This window comes from Lathyrus oleraceus, chromosome 5 (assembly GCF_024323335.1).
Source record: "Lathyrus oleraceus cultivar Zhongwan6 chromosome 5, CAAS_Psat_ZW6_1.0, whole genome shotgun sequence".
Taxonomy (NCBI): Eukaryota; Viridiplantae; Streptophyta; class Magnoliopsida; order Fabales; family Fabaceae; genus Lathyrus; species Lathyrus oleraceus.
The window spans coordinates 80,424,449-80,441,641 of record NC_066583.1 but is presented as its reverse complement, the minus strand read 5'-3'; positions in this window follow the sequence as shown (position 1 = coordinate 80,441,641).

Below are 17,193 nucleotides of genomic sequence, written 5' to 3'. Positions count from 1 at the left end.
AGCTACTGGGAGATACACTCAAAAAGGAGACCAAAGAATATTCGATTCCACAAAGGAATACGAATCTTACTCGATTGGGGAAACACAACAGGCTTCGACCGAATAGTGCATGAGATATATTATCCATTACCGTCAGAACGTGGATAACATACTCGCATGGAAGATTATCCACAACCGGCTACTGGGTTAATAAAGGATAAATCAACCGAAAAGAAAGGCATCGGGATACAAAAATTAGGTATATAAAGATGATCGATCAAAGGGAGCAACGATCATTACCGACAAAAGGGTAAATGAAAGAGAACTCACTGGGGATGCATTGATAAACATCAATGATCCAGGGAACAAATCACTGGCATACGGTGAAAGGACCCGCTGAGGATAAAATTGCTAGCATCCGACAATTATCCACAAGGAAAGATCTGTTGGGGATACAACTGCTAGCATACGGCAATTACCCAGAAGAAAGAGGGAATATCAACATCGAATACTGGATGAAGATAACCACAAAGAGTAACCATCATCGGTTAACTCTGCAAAGGGGAGAAATTAGGATTTACAACTACCGAATACGGGGTAGAAGACCAGAAACTCTGGCTGAGGATAGGGTGAAATAATTGCCGAATACTGAGCAATTATCCAACTATTCCACAAGAAAGCACAGACTCCACTAGGGAAACAACAACAACATAGGATTTACAGCTACCGAAAACTGGGTAGAAGACCACAAAATCCACCATCAACCAGAATGAACCACAAAGGTTACCTCTGCTAGGGGATAAAATTAGGATTTAAAACTACCGAAATACTGGATAGAAAACCAACAACTCTACTGAGGAATAAAAGGTATATAACCACAAATTCCGCCAAGAGGGAAAAGGGAACATAGGACTTACAACTACCGGTTACTGGATAGAGACCCAAACTCCGCTGGGGATAAAAAGAGCTATTGCCGTTTACTGGGCAATTCATTCATTTATTCCACAGGGAAGTACAAGAGACAGTTGAAAAATGCCAATTCAGGGTCAAACCAAAAAGGCAAACTGAATCAAGACTCGTCCTAATGAGGATATAACTCAATAGGAAGATCCATCCCAATATATGTGTCGGGAGGAAACGGAAAAAACCGTCATCCACGAGGATATATCTCAGTGGGGAATTGCAGAAGGACAGACAAACACTTTCTACTTATGGGGCTGACTCTATATTGAGAGATTAGACACGCGACATCTGCTTGGGAAGACCTACTAGAGAGATCTATATCACCGTTAGCAGGAGACAACAAACAAAAGATATATGGCAAAAAAAATGCAATCATGAATATCTGAATTTTGAAAGTATGCATGAATATGCGTAATTTATGTTTGATGAATGCTGACAAAACAGACATTTCTAACACAAACAGGCCCAGGGAACAAACGCCCGGTACTACACCTCCAGAGGAAAAAATCCAAAGAAATCCAACTGGAAAGCCAATCTGCTGGAGATCCGAATGCTAAAAAGCAAAGATCTGCTGGAAAAAACAGAAGATCAGAGATATCAAAGAAATCACAAAATCTCTTAGTGATGGATCATCGATCTCAACTAGGGAACAGAAGTTTACAACAGGCAGCAACTGCCACAAAGACAAAACCGTTAGGGAAATGGAGAAATCCCGAGATTTCTGCAGGGGGATCCTCAGTATCAACTGGGAAACAAGAGTTCACTGCACAAGCAAGAACTGCTGAAGAGAACAGAACACACAAGTAGAATCTAGCCACACAAGCAACTCTACTGGGGATACTGTCAGCCACTCCATTGGGGATAAACCCACTGAGGGAAAATAGATCACACAAGTAGATTCTGCCACAAGCCACTCTACTGGGGATCAAAAGCATCAGGAAATCAACCAAATCTATGAATAATAGATCACCAACCAACCCAACTAGGGAACAGAAGTTCACAACAAGCATAAACTGCCACAAAAGCAACTCTGTTGAGGATACCAACTCTGTTGGGGATACTACAGGGAAATCACGAAAACCTCAACAAGCACTCTGATGGGGAGAGATAGAATAAATGAAGTATTTCATACCAACAACTCCGCTGGGGACTTTACTGAGGAAACAGACGAAGTACCGGGATGTCAACCCACCAACTACCGAATCTTCCAAAAGGAAAGAACCCATGCTGAGGAGAAAATATTGTTGGAGAGGACCGTGAAGTCCTCAACAAGCACTCTGCTTAGGGAACAACCCCACCAATAATCTGGAGAAAGAGGATACAACCATGCAAGGAATATGAACAAATGTCTTACCCTGTTGGAAATCATGCCACCCTTGGGAGAGCACTGAGAATTTCTTAAGTATCCTTTTATCATTGTGAATGTTCACTTTGCTTAAAATAACAATTTGAAAAAAATTATTTGTTTAAAACAATGACATTTTATCAATTAAAACATGCAAAACATTTGTTGAACTGAAACAAATAAGAGTGCAAATAATTGGATAAAAGCTCAAATTGATTTAATGGAATGGTAGTCTGCGAATGGCAAGACTCCATAGATCTGTACAAGTTTGAAATCAATGATATATATTGGAAGAGGGCTACATTAAACATAATGACCATTTCTCGACCAATTTGAATCCGATGTATTCGAAGCTTCAGTTGACGACGAATCGAGAATCTCTGACGAAAAGACAGCTGTGGAACAGAAAGTCTTGTCAGGATGCAGTTACTTGCCAAATCCCTAATTTTTGCCTAGATTTCCCCAGGGTGAGGTACTCAATCTAGCGGGATGCAAATATTCTTTTTTATCATGTCTCTAACTTTTGCCTGGATCTCCCTTTCGGGTTTTCCACCGAGACGCTCATTTTTGCCTAAGCCGCCCTTTCGGGTTTTCAACTTAGCGAGCTATTCTGTTTTTCTTTTACTCTCTTTTTTTTTAGGCAAAGTATTTCTTGACTGCATCTGAATTCACAGGACGAGTGAAATCCTCCCCATCCATAGTTGTAAGCATCAAAGCTCCACCTGAAAAGGCTCTCTTGACAACATATGGACCCTCGTAGTTTGGAGTCCACTTGCCCCTGGAATCGGGCGCGAAAGACAAGACTTTCTTGAGCACGAGGTCACCTTCTCGGAACACACGAGGTTTGACTTTCTTATCGAATGCTTTCTTCATCCTCTGCTGATATAACTGACCATGACACATGGCAGTCAATCGCTTCTCTTCAATCAGATTCAACTGGTCGTAACGACTTTGAATCCATTCAACATCAGTCAACTGGGCTTCCATCAAGACTCTCATTGATGGGATCTCCACCTCTACTGGGAGAACAACCTCCATGTCGTAAACAAGAGAGAAAGGGGTTGCCCCTGTTGAAGTGCGGACAGATGTACGATATCCATGCAAAGCAAATGGAAGCATCTCATGCCAATCTTTGTACGTAACAACCATCTTCTGGATAATCTTCTTGATATTCTTGTTAGCAGCTTCAACAACCCCATTCATCTTGGGTCTGTAAGGAGAGGAGTTATGGTGCGCAATCTTGAACTCAGCGCATAACTCTTCCATCATCTTATTATTCAGATTAGATCCATTATCAGTAATGATCTTATCTGGCACACCATAACGGCAGATAAGCTGATTCTTGATAAACTTCACGACCACCTGCCTGGTCACATTCCATACGAAGCGGCTTCAACCCATTTGGTGAAGTAATCAATTGCTACGAGAATAAACCTGTGTCCATTGGACGCTTTCGGTTCAATGATGCCGATCATGTCAATTCCCCACATAGAGAAAGGCCATGGTGATGAAATCACATTCAGAAGTGTCGGGGGAATATGAATCTTGTCCGCATAAATCTGACACTTGTGGCATCTCTTCACATATTTGCAGCAATCAGACTCCATTGTCAGCCAATAGTAGCCTGCTCTCAACATCTTTCTAGCCATGGCATGTCCATTGGAATGAGTACCAAATAAACCCTCATGGACCTCAGTCATCAATAGGTTTGCTTCGTGTCTATCCACGCATCTGAGCAAAACCATGTCAAAATTTCTCTTGTACAACACTTCACCACTGAGGTAGAAACGGCCTGACAACCTTCTCAAAGTTTTTCTTATCTTTTACAGATGCCCCAGGCGGGTAGACCTGGTTCTGGAGGAAATTCTTGATATCAAAATACAAAGGCTTATCATCATGTACTTCTTCAACTACAAATACGTGAGCTGGTCTATCCAAGCGCATCACGGTGATATTGGGAACTTCATTCCAATACCTCACCACAATCATCGAAGCAAGCGTAGCAAGAGCATCTGCCATCCGATTATCTTCTCGCGGAATATGATGAAAGTCAACTTCAGTAAAGAACGTTGAAATCCTCCTTGCATAATCTCTGTATGGAATGAGACCTGGCTGATTCGTCTCCCACTCTCCCTTGATCTGATTGATAACCAAGGCCGAATCACCATACACATCAAGATGCTTGATCCTTAGATCAATGCACTCTTCTAATCCCATAATGTAGGCCTCATACTCAGCCATGTTATTCGTGCATTTGAAAGTTAGCCTTGCTGTAAACGGAATATGCGTTCCATGAGGAGTAATGATTACTGCCCCAATTCCATTTCCGTACTGATTTACAGCGCCATCAAACACCATCGTCCAACTGGAACCAGGTTCTGGGCCTTCATCAAGTGTAGGCTCATCATAATCTTTCATTTTCAAATACAGAATCTCCTCATCTGGGAAGTCGTACTGAACAGACTGATCATCTTCAATAGGTTGGTGCGCTAAATGGTCAGCCAAGATACTACCTTTGATAGGTTTCTGAGCTTGATACTCAATATCATACTCAGATAACAACATCTGCCAACAGGCAATCCTCCCAGTTAAAGCAGGCTTCTCGAAAATATACTTGATTGGATCCATTCGGGATATCAACCAAGTTGTATGATTTATCATGTACTGGCGTAAACGCTTAGCAGCCCAAGCCAAAGCACATCACGTCCTCTCAAGCATAGAGTATCGAGACTCACAATCAGTAAACTTCTTACTGAGGTAGTAGATAGCAGATTCTTTCTTCCCTGATTCGTCTTGCTGACCCAGGACACAACCCATGGAATCTTTAAGAACAGTCAAATACATGATCAGGGGTCTTCCTTCTACAGGCGGAGACAAGATCAGAGGTTTAGACATATATTCTTTAATACTGTCGAAAGCTTTCTGGCAATCCTCGGTCCAATCAAGAGACTGATCTTTCTGGAGGAGCTTGAATATCGGCGCACATGTGGCAGTCATGTGGGATATAAATCTGGAAATATAGTTCAAGCGGCCAAGAAAACCTCGGACTTGCTTCTCAGTTTTGGGCGCCTGCCCACATAACATGACAGGTCTTCCAGACTACATGAAGAAGAGAGGTTATACCTAAGTGGTTAAGCAACCAAGAAAAAGCAAGTTCAAAATGAACTTAAGCAACTTATGTACCTGTGGAAACATCAAACAAATCAATACAACTATACAGACAAACAACCAACAGTTAATATCAACAGTCAAACCCAATAAGCAAAGGCATAAGCCACAAGTCAAGCTCAAATGAGTTAACAACCCTACAAAACACACAATGTTAGTATCCAAAGGCAAACATCAAATGCTCAAATGATGGAGCATCATGAACCATATAACTTGGATGTTCAACCTAAAATCAAAGCTCAAACATGAGAGGCAAACCACTAGGTCAAAGCCTAGGGTCAAAGATGGAGAAAAAATTTAATACAGAAGCTGAAAATTAACATGAATCAACTTCAAACATATCTTGAAACAATCCAAAAGGTCTCACATCAATATCATATACCAAAAGCATTTCATGATCAATTGAAGTTCAAGACTATTTTAAAGCTCAAATGTGACCAACCAGAATGAAAAATCTCAATTAAATCAGAAATCAATCAAATAATTCCAAGAAAATTCATGCTCATTCACAACATTCATTATCTACAGGAGAAAACTCAACCTATACAACCACAAGTCCACCATGTGAGAAAAGCTTCAACTTGCTAGTGAGGGGTTAACCCTATAATAAGCAAGGAAGTCTTACAATTCAATCACTAAGGACAAAAGGTGAGATTAACATCAACCAGCTAGGATAAATCGAACCTATGGCTAATGTATGAAAACTTATCAAGAAAGTGGACTTGAGCCACAAAACAATTGAATGAGTGGAATTAATCAATTAGAATTTATTCACAAAAGATGGTCAAAGTGTGATTAGAATTTAATTCAAAAGAAGTATTGTGAAAATGAAGTTTGAAAAATCAGAGGCTTAAGGCCTAGGTTTCTAATTTGAAAAGAAATGAAAATGTTTGCACAATAGTTTTTGGTTTAATCATGCAAATGGAGGTTTAAAGAAACAAAAGGTGGGAAGGTTAAGGGATGTAAAACTTCTTAGATGTTCACCTCTTGAGATCATATGTAGATGATTCAAGTGATTCCTTTGGAATAGGCAACAATTGATTAAGCAAATAACAAGATGGATACCAGATGCCAATCTATGGACTTATACTAGTCTCACAAAGCAAAGAAACAAGGATACCAGAGGCCAATCAATGGACTTATACTAGTCTCCAAGGAATGATCATAGGAAACAACTGCCAAAAATTGGACTTACAATTGACTCCTCACAAGAAACAAACAACAAATGCAATAAGCAAGAGGAAACAAGTTGCCAATAAATGGTCTTACACTCGAATCCAAGGAAAGGAATGCCAATGAATGGTCTTAGTTCCAAATCCCACCAGATCATAGGAAACAACTGCCAATAAATGGGCTTACAGTTGACTCCTCAATGGACAAAACAAAATGTTACAAAGTAATGAACAATGATTATGAAATGATATACAAGTAATGATGATAAATGCACAAAGGCACACATAAGAAAATATGCACAGATGAATCAAGTAAGCAGACAAACTAGTCAATTAGCACACACTATATACAATCAATTAGGCTCAAGCAAGGTTGGGCTTTACAGCCAACTGGAATGGGGTATTTTGAGCTCTTAACCCTAACATTAAGAGTTAGGGTGAAGAAGATGAAATGGAGATGAGGGGTGTGCCTCATAACTCTTATCCCTGGTCAGGGAGAGCTTTAAACAATAGAAAGTGTGGGAGTTCAGAAAGTAGGAACTCTTCTCCACAAATGATTGACTCTATAAGATCTTGGGTTATTATTCACCATGCATCAACACATTGTGTGAGCAAGGTGAATGACATACTAAGTAGAAGGAGATGGATTACACATCTCTTTTATCTGCCAATTGCCTCATGAGAGGATTTTACCTGCTTGGCACAAAATTAAACAAGCACAAACATTGCCTCTTAAGGAGGACTTCAGACAGGTGCCTGCCAAAGTAACATGACAGGTCTTCCAGACTACATGAAGATTAGGGATTATACCTAAGTGGTTAAGCAACCAAGCAAAGCAAAGTTCAAAATGAACTTAAAGCAACTTAGGTACCTGTGGAAACAACTAAACAAATCAGTACAATACTCAGACAAACAGACAATAGTCAATAAGCAACAGACAATCCCAATGTACAAAATGTGTAAGCCAAAAGGCAAACTCAAATGAGTTAGCATCAACCTACAAAACACATAAGTGTTAGTAATCAAAAAGCAAACATCAATACTCAAATGATGAAGCATCATCAACTATGGAACTTGGATGTTCAACCTGAAATCAAAGCTCACATGTAAGCAACAAACCACTAGGTCAAAGCCTAGGGTCAAAGATGAAGACAAAATTTAAAACAGGAGCTGAAATTCAACACAAAGTAACTTCAAACACATATTGACATATCCTAAAAAGGCTCACATCAAAATCAATCACCAAAAGCATTTCATGATCAAAAGAAGTCCAAGGCAATTTCAAAGCTCATATGTGATCATCATGAATGAAAAATTCAAATCAAAACAGAAATGATACAAATAAATCTGGAAAAATTCATGCACATTAAAGACATCTAACATGATCCACATACAAGAAATCAGAAACATTGGAGATTATTTAGCATGGAAATTAAATGGTACAAGTTGAACATCCAAAGGTGTGACACAAATTGTCACACCAAGTTAGCACATGCATAAAACAGAAATGATGCATAGGAAAATTGTCAAACTAAAACAAAAATGTCCAGCAATGTGTCTAGATTCAACATGAAAAATTTCAAGTTCATTAGATTTAAATCAAGCATTTCACAATGAGATAAGCAAGGCAAGGTCAAAAATGGATACATGCTCACATAACGTAGCACCGAACAAAATCCAGCTGTGCACAATTTTGGAAATTATGATCATAAAATAATAGACAAAATAAGTATCATTATGCAAAAAATTGGAGATGAATTGGATCATTTTTCAATTTATTATGATTTTTCTAAGTTGGAAGAAAAATTAAAATCAAAGCATGGCAAAGTGTAGGGAAAAGATAAAAATATGAAAGCATTTTGAAAATCAGCGCTCAGCAGGGATCGAACCCTGTACAAATTCAAATTGAGCGCGCTCAGAGGTTTAGACATATATTCTTTAATACTGTCAAAAGCTTTCTGGCAATCCTCGGTCCAATCAAGAGACTGATCTTTCTGGAGGAGCTTGAATATCGGCGCACATGTGGCAGTCATGTGGGATATAAATCTGGAAATATAGTTCAAGCGGCCAAGAAAACCTCGGACTTGCTTCTCAGTTTTGGGCGCAGGCATCTCTTGTATTGCTTTGACCTTTGCAGGATCAACCTCAATACCTCTCTCGCTGACAACAAAACCCAATAACTTGCCAGAACGGACTCCAAATGTACATTTGTTCGGATTCAGACGAAGCTTGTACTTCCTCAAACGCTGAAAAAGCTTCGACAAATGTTCAACATGTTCAACTTCCGTTCTAGACTTAGCAATCATATCATCAACATAGACCTCTATCTCCTTGTGCATCATATCATGAAACAAGGTAGTCATAGCTCGTTGATACGTGGCTCCGACGTTCTTCAAACCGAAGGGCATCACTCGATAACAGAATGTTCCCCAAGGTGTGATGAATGTTGTCTTCTCCATATCCTCGGGTGCCATCTTGATTTGATTATATCCGGAAAATCCGTCCATAAACGAAAAGACTTTGAATTTAGTTGTATTGTCTACCAACATATCAATGTGTGGTAGAGGGAAATCATCTTTCGGACTAGCTTTATTCAAATCTCTGTAATCAACACACATACGGACTTTTCCGTCTTTCTTAGGCACAAACACAATATTGGCCATCCATTGAGGATATGTAGAAGTCACCAGAAACCCCGCATCAATTTGCTTCTGAACTTCCTCTTTGATCTTCACTACCATATCTGGATGAGTTCTTCTGAGCTTCTGCTTCACAGGCACGCACCCAGGCTTCAAAGGCAGGAAATGTTGCACAATATCTGTATCTAGACCTGGCATGTCTTCATATGACCAAACAAAGATATCGGAATATTCTCGTAGCAAACTGATCAACCCCTTCTTGACAGACTCTTCAAGAAGTGCCCCAATCTTCACCATATGAACACAATCTTCAGACCCCAAGTTGACTGTTTCCAGATCTTCGAGATGCGGCTGAATGATCTTCTTCTCGTGCTCAAGGAGACGGGTAATCTCGTCAGGAATCCCTTCAACATCATCTTCCTCTGCCTCGAATACAGGGAATTCAAAATTGGGAGATGGCGTTGGATCATTATGTTCAATGGGTTTTAGAATCAACCTGCATAATGATTTTGGATAATAAAAAGCTTTAGAATTTAAACAAGCAAATCATTATGCAGATGAAAAAGATTGCTTTTATTCTTGTTTTTTAGGGTTTTTTGTGACCACCGATTTCATGCAAAAGCAAAAAGTGAAAACAAATGGAAAAACAAATGTTTAACATGCATTAATTGAATGAAATATCATTGTATATATGATGCTAACGTCATCACTTCTCCTTTTGGCATGGGAGAAGGGTTTTTGAACAAAGTGAACAAATTACGCTGACTTATGAATGACCGTAGGAACATCCACAATGACCAAATTGTGGCAGACACCACCAGGGATGACGAAGTTGCTCAAATCCTATGCATCCTCTTCCAGAATAGCAGCAGTTTCTTCGGCTTGGTCAGCATGGATGAAACCTCCACTCTTGAACAACCCTTTCTCATTGAAGACCCTAGAAGAATAACCAATGCCAGCCCGGGACTTGTTGTCTTCAAGCTCAATCATCTTCCCTAAACCAGCAACTGCACCACATTCTATGGCCAGTTTCGCATCTCGATAGGAAGCAAATGAAGGAGACTTCTTCTCAATTGGCTCAGCAACAGACAAAGCTTGGAAAGGTGTTCCAACTTCATCCTCAGCATCAATATATGAGAAAGAAGACAGGTGGCTAACCAGGAGAGCCTTTTCTCCCCCTACCACGACCAGTTTCTTATTCTTAACGAATTTCAGCTTCTGGTGTAGGGTGGATGTCACGGCGCCAGCCTCGTGAATCCATGGTCTACCAAGGAGACAGCTATAAGATGGGTGGATATCCATAACCTGAAAGGTAACTTGGAAATTACTTGGTCCAATCTTGATTGGGAGATCAACTTCCCCAATCACGGTCTTACGCGACCCATCGAAAGCTTTCACAATAACACCACTCTGCCTCATGGGAGGCCCCTGATATGACAATCTCGAAAGAGTGGTCTTCGGCAATACATTTAGAGATGACCCAGTGTCCACCAGCACGTTGGACATGGCATCAGTCTTGCAATTCATAGAAATATGTAAAGCCATGTTGTGGTCTCTTCCCTCCTCAGGGAGATCAACGTCACAGAAACTCAAAGTGTTGCAAGCAGTGATGTTTGCAACTATACTATCAAACTGTTTGATAGTAACGTCATGATCAACATAAGCCAGATCCAACACTTTCTGCAGAGCCTCCCTATGGGGTTCTGAATTCAGAAGCAAAGATAGCACGGAGATCTTGGATGGCGTTTGTAGAAGCTGGTCTACAACGTTGTACTCACTCTTCTTGATGAGCCTTAGCATCTCATCACAGTCTTCATTCACAGTGCCACTCGGGCCAACAGAAGAAGCAGGAGTTTTTTGTACAGGGGAGGGTTTAGCAACAGCAAGTGCCGGGTTCGGAACATTCACTGCAGTCCCAACCGGACGCTCAGCAGAATCGGAAACAACGTGAGGCTTCGGGGGTGTAGAAAACACACGACCACTACGGGTCAACCAGCTCACATCAACAATATTTACCACAGAGGTTGAAGGCAACGACACCTCTTTCCCATCTTCAACAGCAACTGGATTATAACGAAAGGGAATTGCTATATCCGAAGCATAAGGCACAGGGCCTGCAGGTTTGATCACCAAAGAAGGAGAGACCTTCGACTTGCTACCATCATAACGGATGACAACAGGCTCAGGAACCTTGAACACCGGAGAAATCACATTTACTTCTGGTTCATCTTCATCAACATTTCTGTTTTGAAGAATCTCAATAGTACCATTATCCAATAGCTCTTGAAGCTCTATGCGCACTTGGCGGCAACCCAATCTATTGACGGAGCAGATACGGCATTTGTCATGGTCGTGCTCCATATGACTGTAATCACACAGCAGACGATGCAACTCGACCAATGACTGTCGAATATGGCTTACATATTTGACACTATATTTGCCAGGGCAACCCTGGACCATGTTAACCGACTTCCCATGCTCGGGCAATGGGTTCTTCGTAACATTGGGGCCTGAATCCTCAAAGCTCAGAATGCCGCATCTCACAAGGTCTTGCACCTTAGTCTTCAATGGATAGCAGTTTTCTATATTGTGACCCGGAGCGCCAGAATGATAGACACAATGCTGGTCGGGCTTGTACCACCATTGAGGGTTAGCAGGTACAACCGGAGGATCCCTCGGGGTAATCAGTTTCCGCTCTATTAAAGAGGGATATAGCTCAGCATATGACATAGGAATAGGATCGAAAGTGATCTTCTTCCTATCATAATTCAAATTAGCCTGATTACTGTTGCCACCAGGCTGGTAAGCCTGTTGCTGTGGGCGATATTGTTGTTGATGATACTGTGGTTGTTGTTGATTATGCTGATTGTTGTCTCTGAAGACAAGTGCTATGTGAGCCACCTGATGCTGATTGCTGGCATGTCGCACAGGCTTCCTCTTGGCAGAGGGTCTTCTGGGTTTAGCATGGGATTGCACAGCATGTTCCTCCCCATCTTTCTTCTTAAACGCCCCATATCGTTTAGAAGAGCCTTCATCTTTGGTCAAACGTCCTTCCCGGACTCCTTCCTCCAATCGCATCCCCATGTTCACCATCTCGGTGAAATCAGAGGGAGCACTAGCGACCATAATAAAATGAACTAAGAGTCTTCAGAAAGATCTTAGTCATCTCCTTCTCTTCCAGCGGAGGAGTAATCTGAGCTGCCAGCTCTCGCCACCTCTGGGCGTACTCCTTAAATGTCTCTTTGTCCTTCTAGGACATGGCTCTGAGTTGACCACGGTCAGGAGCCATATCCATATTGTATTTGTATTGCTTGACGAAGGCCTCGCCAAGATCGTTGAAGGAATGGATGTTTGCACTATCAAGGCTCATATACCAACGAAGAGCTGCACCAGACAAACTATCCTAAAAATAATGAATCAGAAGTTGATCATTATCAGTCTGAGTAGACATTTTCCTGGCATACATAACCAAGTGGCTGAGAGGGCAGGTGTTCCCCTTATACTTCTCAAAGTCAGGGACTTTGAATTTGATGGGTATCTTAACATCGGGAACCAAACATAGTTCAGCAGCAGACTTGCCAAACAAATCTTTCCCTCTAAGGGTCTTCAATTCCTTACGGAGTTCAAGGAATTGGTCGTTCATAGCTTCCATCTTTTCATTAACATCTGGGCCCTCAGACGACTCAGAATGATAGATGGTGTCGTCTACCCTAGGAGTGGTATGCACGACAGGAGGAGGCATTGCAAGGACCGAGCTAGATGCCGGCATGGAGGCAAATGTAGGAGCTGGAATATCAGGCATAAAACCAGGAGGCATACCCCACGGAAACCCGGCTGGCATGGCTGGCATGAAATGGGCACTAGCAGCTGGCACAGTTGACCCAACTACCTCAGAAATAACAGTCCTCTAAGGAGGAGTTGCAGGAGGTGGAGATGGTTGATCCTGGGCAGCCAAGAATTGCTCCATCAGAGCGCTCAGTCTGGCGACCTCTTCCTTCAGCTCACGGTTCTCTTGTTCAAGTTGATCCATCACTCTTGCAGAATTAGCTCAGTTGTAGTACCGATGAGTCAGCTTGTCTTCAAAATAAATGAAGAGCACAGAGTTAGGCCACAGACAAGAAGACCAGAACAACACCTGCTTATGCGAGATGATGCATGCAATGCTTGTGCACATGCTTTGTTTTTTATTTCAAGGAACTTTTAGGGTTCTATTTGCAATTTTTGAATATTAAAACATTTAATCGCATATGGAAAATATCTCATCTAATATATTTGAGACAAAGAAGTACAGCATTGTCGATTACATTACAAGGGAAAAGGAAAATAAACATCCTATGGATCCCTAGAAGCTCGAGATACCGGAAGACGAGATGCACAAAGCCTCTTGATCTCTCTCTCATATGCTGCTTCCATATCCGCCTTCTCCTCAGCAAGTCGATCATACTTCCTCTTCCTGAATTTGGAACACTGAGGAAGCAGAGAAGTCCAGATATCATTCGGATCATATATCACCTGATGCTCGAGGAATTCGATCAGAGCATCCTTCTCCTTAAGCTGTTGAAGCAACTCTTCTCTTTCACGGATCCAGGCACGTGAAAGGTCTTCTTCTCTCAACTCCGCTACGCCTTGGTTAGGGAGGGTTGAAGGCCCAGCCACATCCAAAGGTGTAGGTCTCGGATAATCATAAGGCATAAGATACTCTGATGCTCTCTTCCTGACCCAAGAAGTATACGGCTCCAAAGCAATGCAGTTCTTCGGACCCAACTCATTTCTACCCTTCTTGTGAATCTTGCGCCAAGCGCGGACCATCCTGGATTTCAGGCCTTGGGGATCTTTACCCTCTTGAAAGAATACACCTTCTAACAGAATGTTATGAGGTTTATCCTTTAGGGGGAACCCAAGCTGACGACGTGCTAAGATAGGGTTGTAACTGATCCCACCACATGTACCAAGAAGAGGCACATTAGGGAATTCACCATAATAATCAATGATCTGAACTGTATCATACACGCGATCATACCAAGAGATATCGTCATTAGTGAGAGACATAAGTCTCGTAGACCACCGTAGACATCCATTGTTCTCCTTGAAAGCGACCGTCTGCGGTAAGTGAGAAATAAACCACTTATACAACAGAGGAAAACAACACACAATAGCTCCTCCACCCTTTGCATTCCTCAGATGCAAAGAGAAATAAGTATCACCCAACAGAGTAGGAACGGGATTAAGAACAAAAAAGATCCTAATGGCGTTCACATCCACAAATTTGTCGATGTTGGGGAACAATACCAAACCATAGATAAACAGCACAAATATGGCCTCAAAGGCATCCTCACTCATGGCCTTCCCATAAACGGTAGCTTGAGCAATGAGGAACTCAGAAGGAAGACCCTGAATTCCACCTTTGGTGGTCATATGCGCTTCAATCAGGGATTCATCTATGTGCAACAAGTCTGCGATCTCTCGAGAAGTCGGAATACTCTCTAAGCCACTGAACGACACCTGATCCAGAATAGGAATACCCACAAGATGAGCATACTCCTCAAGCGTAGGCAACAGCTGAAAGTTCGGAAAAGAGAAGCAATGATACAGAGGATCATAGAATTGCGCCAAAGTACTCATCAACCCTTCATCAACCTGAGTAGTCAACAGAGGCAGAAGCTTCCCATAACGAGCTTTGAAACCCAAGGGATCTAATACATAAGATGTCAGATTCCTTAACTCTTTCAGATCGGGCTGTCGAAAGCTGTACTTCTCTGTATGCCTTTTTGGTCTTTCCATGTCTGAAAATTTTGCAAATAAACCCTTTAAGTTCCTTGAAAATTTTCTGATTTTTTCTGATGACATGAATGCAGATGAATGCATGAATGTATGAATGTAGCAATCACACTCAAGGATCAAGCAAATCACACCAAACAAAGGTCATGGGAAAACTCATAGTATCCTTAATATCAATCATCCATTTTGGTGGATTATGGTTTTCACCTTATCAACACCCAAGTTCCATTGATATTAACGATGCATGAACCAGCTCAATCATCCTTAATATCAATCATCCATTTTGGTGGATTATGGTTTTCACCTTATCGACACCCAAGTTCCATTGATATTAAGGATGTCTGAACGACTCAACCATGAATCACGGGTTTGTTGAGAGTCATGAGCATGGAGTCTCGGTTAAGAACCACCCAAAGGGAGTGTACTATGGTTTAAACCTGCCGAACATGTTCTACAAGAGGTTCCCATAGTCATCATCCCATCTTTCGAATATTATCGGAGGAACGAATACTCGTATTCCAAAAATATTCTCAAGAGAGACTCTTATGAGTGTAGTATCGCGTAACAATCGCATCAGATCTTACATTTGAACGACTCCCGCACTACGTCCTAAAAATAGGCCAAGATGGGCTTGGTAAACCAAGGTCCTTGCCTTCTAAGGCACATGTTAAAAGAATAATGCCTAACCACAAATGACTTGTGTGACATTATTAATCCAACATGACCTCCACCAAGTGAATAGACTCGCAAGTCAACTTGCTAAGGAATACTCCACACAAGTCGACGAGACTATGCCATTCTCCTATCCTAAGGTGCACTCGAGTTCGGGTATAGAACTCATCTCACAGAGATCACCAAGCAAACAACAATTGTATATCAAGCAATTCAATCATTACAATCAATACAGTAATCCCAAATTATACAAAAATATGTCATATAACAAATAAACAATATCATACAACAAGGGTGAAAAGTAGGCAAAACCACCAAGGAGATCGTTTCTTTCCCCAGCAGAGTCGCCACTTTTCTGTAGCGGTGTATTCGTCACTTTATGATTTATTGATTAAACCAAAAGCAAAGCGTACAAAGAATCGAGTCGCCACCGCACTTTTATTTATCCAAAGGAATGGCTAAAAAGCGAACAAAAGCCTAAGAAGTTTTACACATAGAAAACTAATGAAAAGGTCAGAGATCTGGGTAAGGGGTTAATTACGCAATGGGAAGGTGTTAGGCACCCAAAACGTCCTAGGTACTCCTAGGGAGCCCTTTTCACAACTTGTTGTACAAAATGTTATTTGTTTATGAAATATTTATTGTGCAAACATGATTGAAGGGATGAGAAAAGAATGTACAAGTTATTATTTTTGTGTTTGAACGGATGAACCCGTTGCCTACGTACCTTTCCATGGAAGGTAAGGATCAAAACGCCGTAGTTCGGCCAAAAGATTTCCAAAAATATGAGTGGGTTCATTTTAAACAAAAGCCCTAAGGTTTTTCGTTATCCACGGGAGAAAACTCAACCTTATGCAAACAACAAGTCCACCATGTGAGAAAAGCTTCAACTTTCTAGTGAGGGGTTAACCCTATAATAAGCAAGGAAGTCTTACAATTCAATCACTAAGGACAAAAAAGGTGAGATTAACATCAACCAACTAGGATAAATCAAACCTATCGCTAATGTATGAAAACTTATCAAGAATGGACAAAGCCACAAAACAATTGAATGAGTTGGATTAACCAATTAGGATTTATTCACAAAAGATGGTCAAAGTATGATTAGAATTCAATTCAAAGAAGTATTATGAAATGGAGTTTGAAAAATCAAAGGCCTAAAGCCCAGGTTTCTAATTTGAAAAGAAATGAAAATGTTTGCACAATATTTTTCAGGTTTTGGATCAACATGCACATGGAGGTTTAAAGAAACAAAAGGTGGGAGGGTGAGGAAGTGTAAAACTTCTTAGATGTTCACCTCTTGAAATCATGTGTAGATGATCCAAGTGATTCCTTTGGAATAGGCAATGAGCAAATAACAAACAAAGCAAATGGATACCGGATGCCAATCAATGGGCTTTCACCAATCTCACAAACAAACATGGATACCGGATACCAATCAATGGATTTACACCAATCTCCTAAAACAAAACAAATG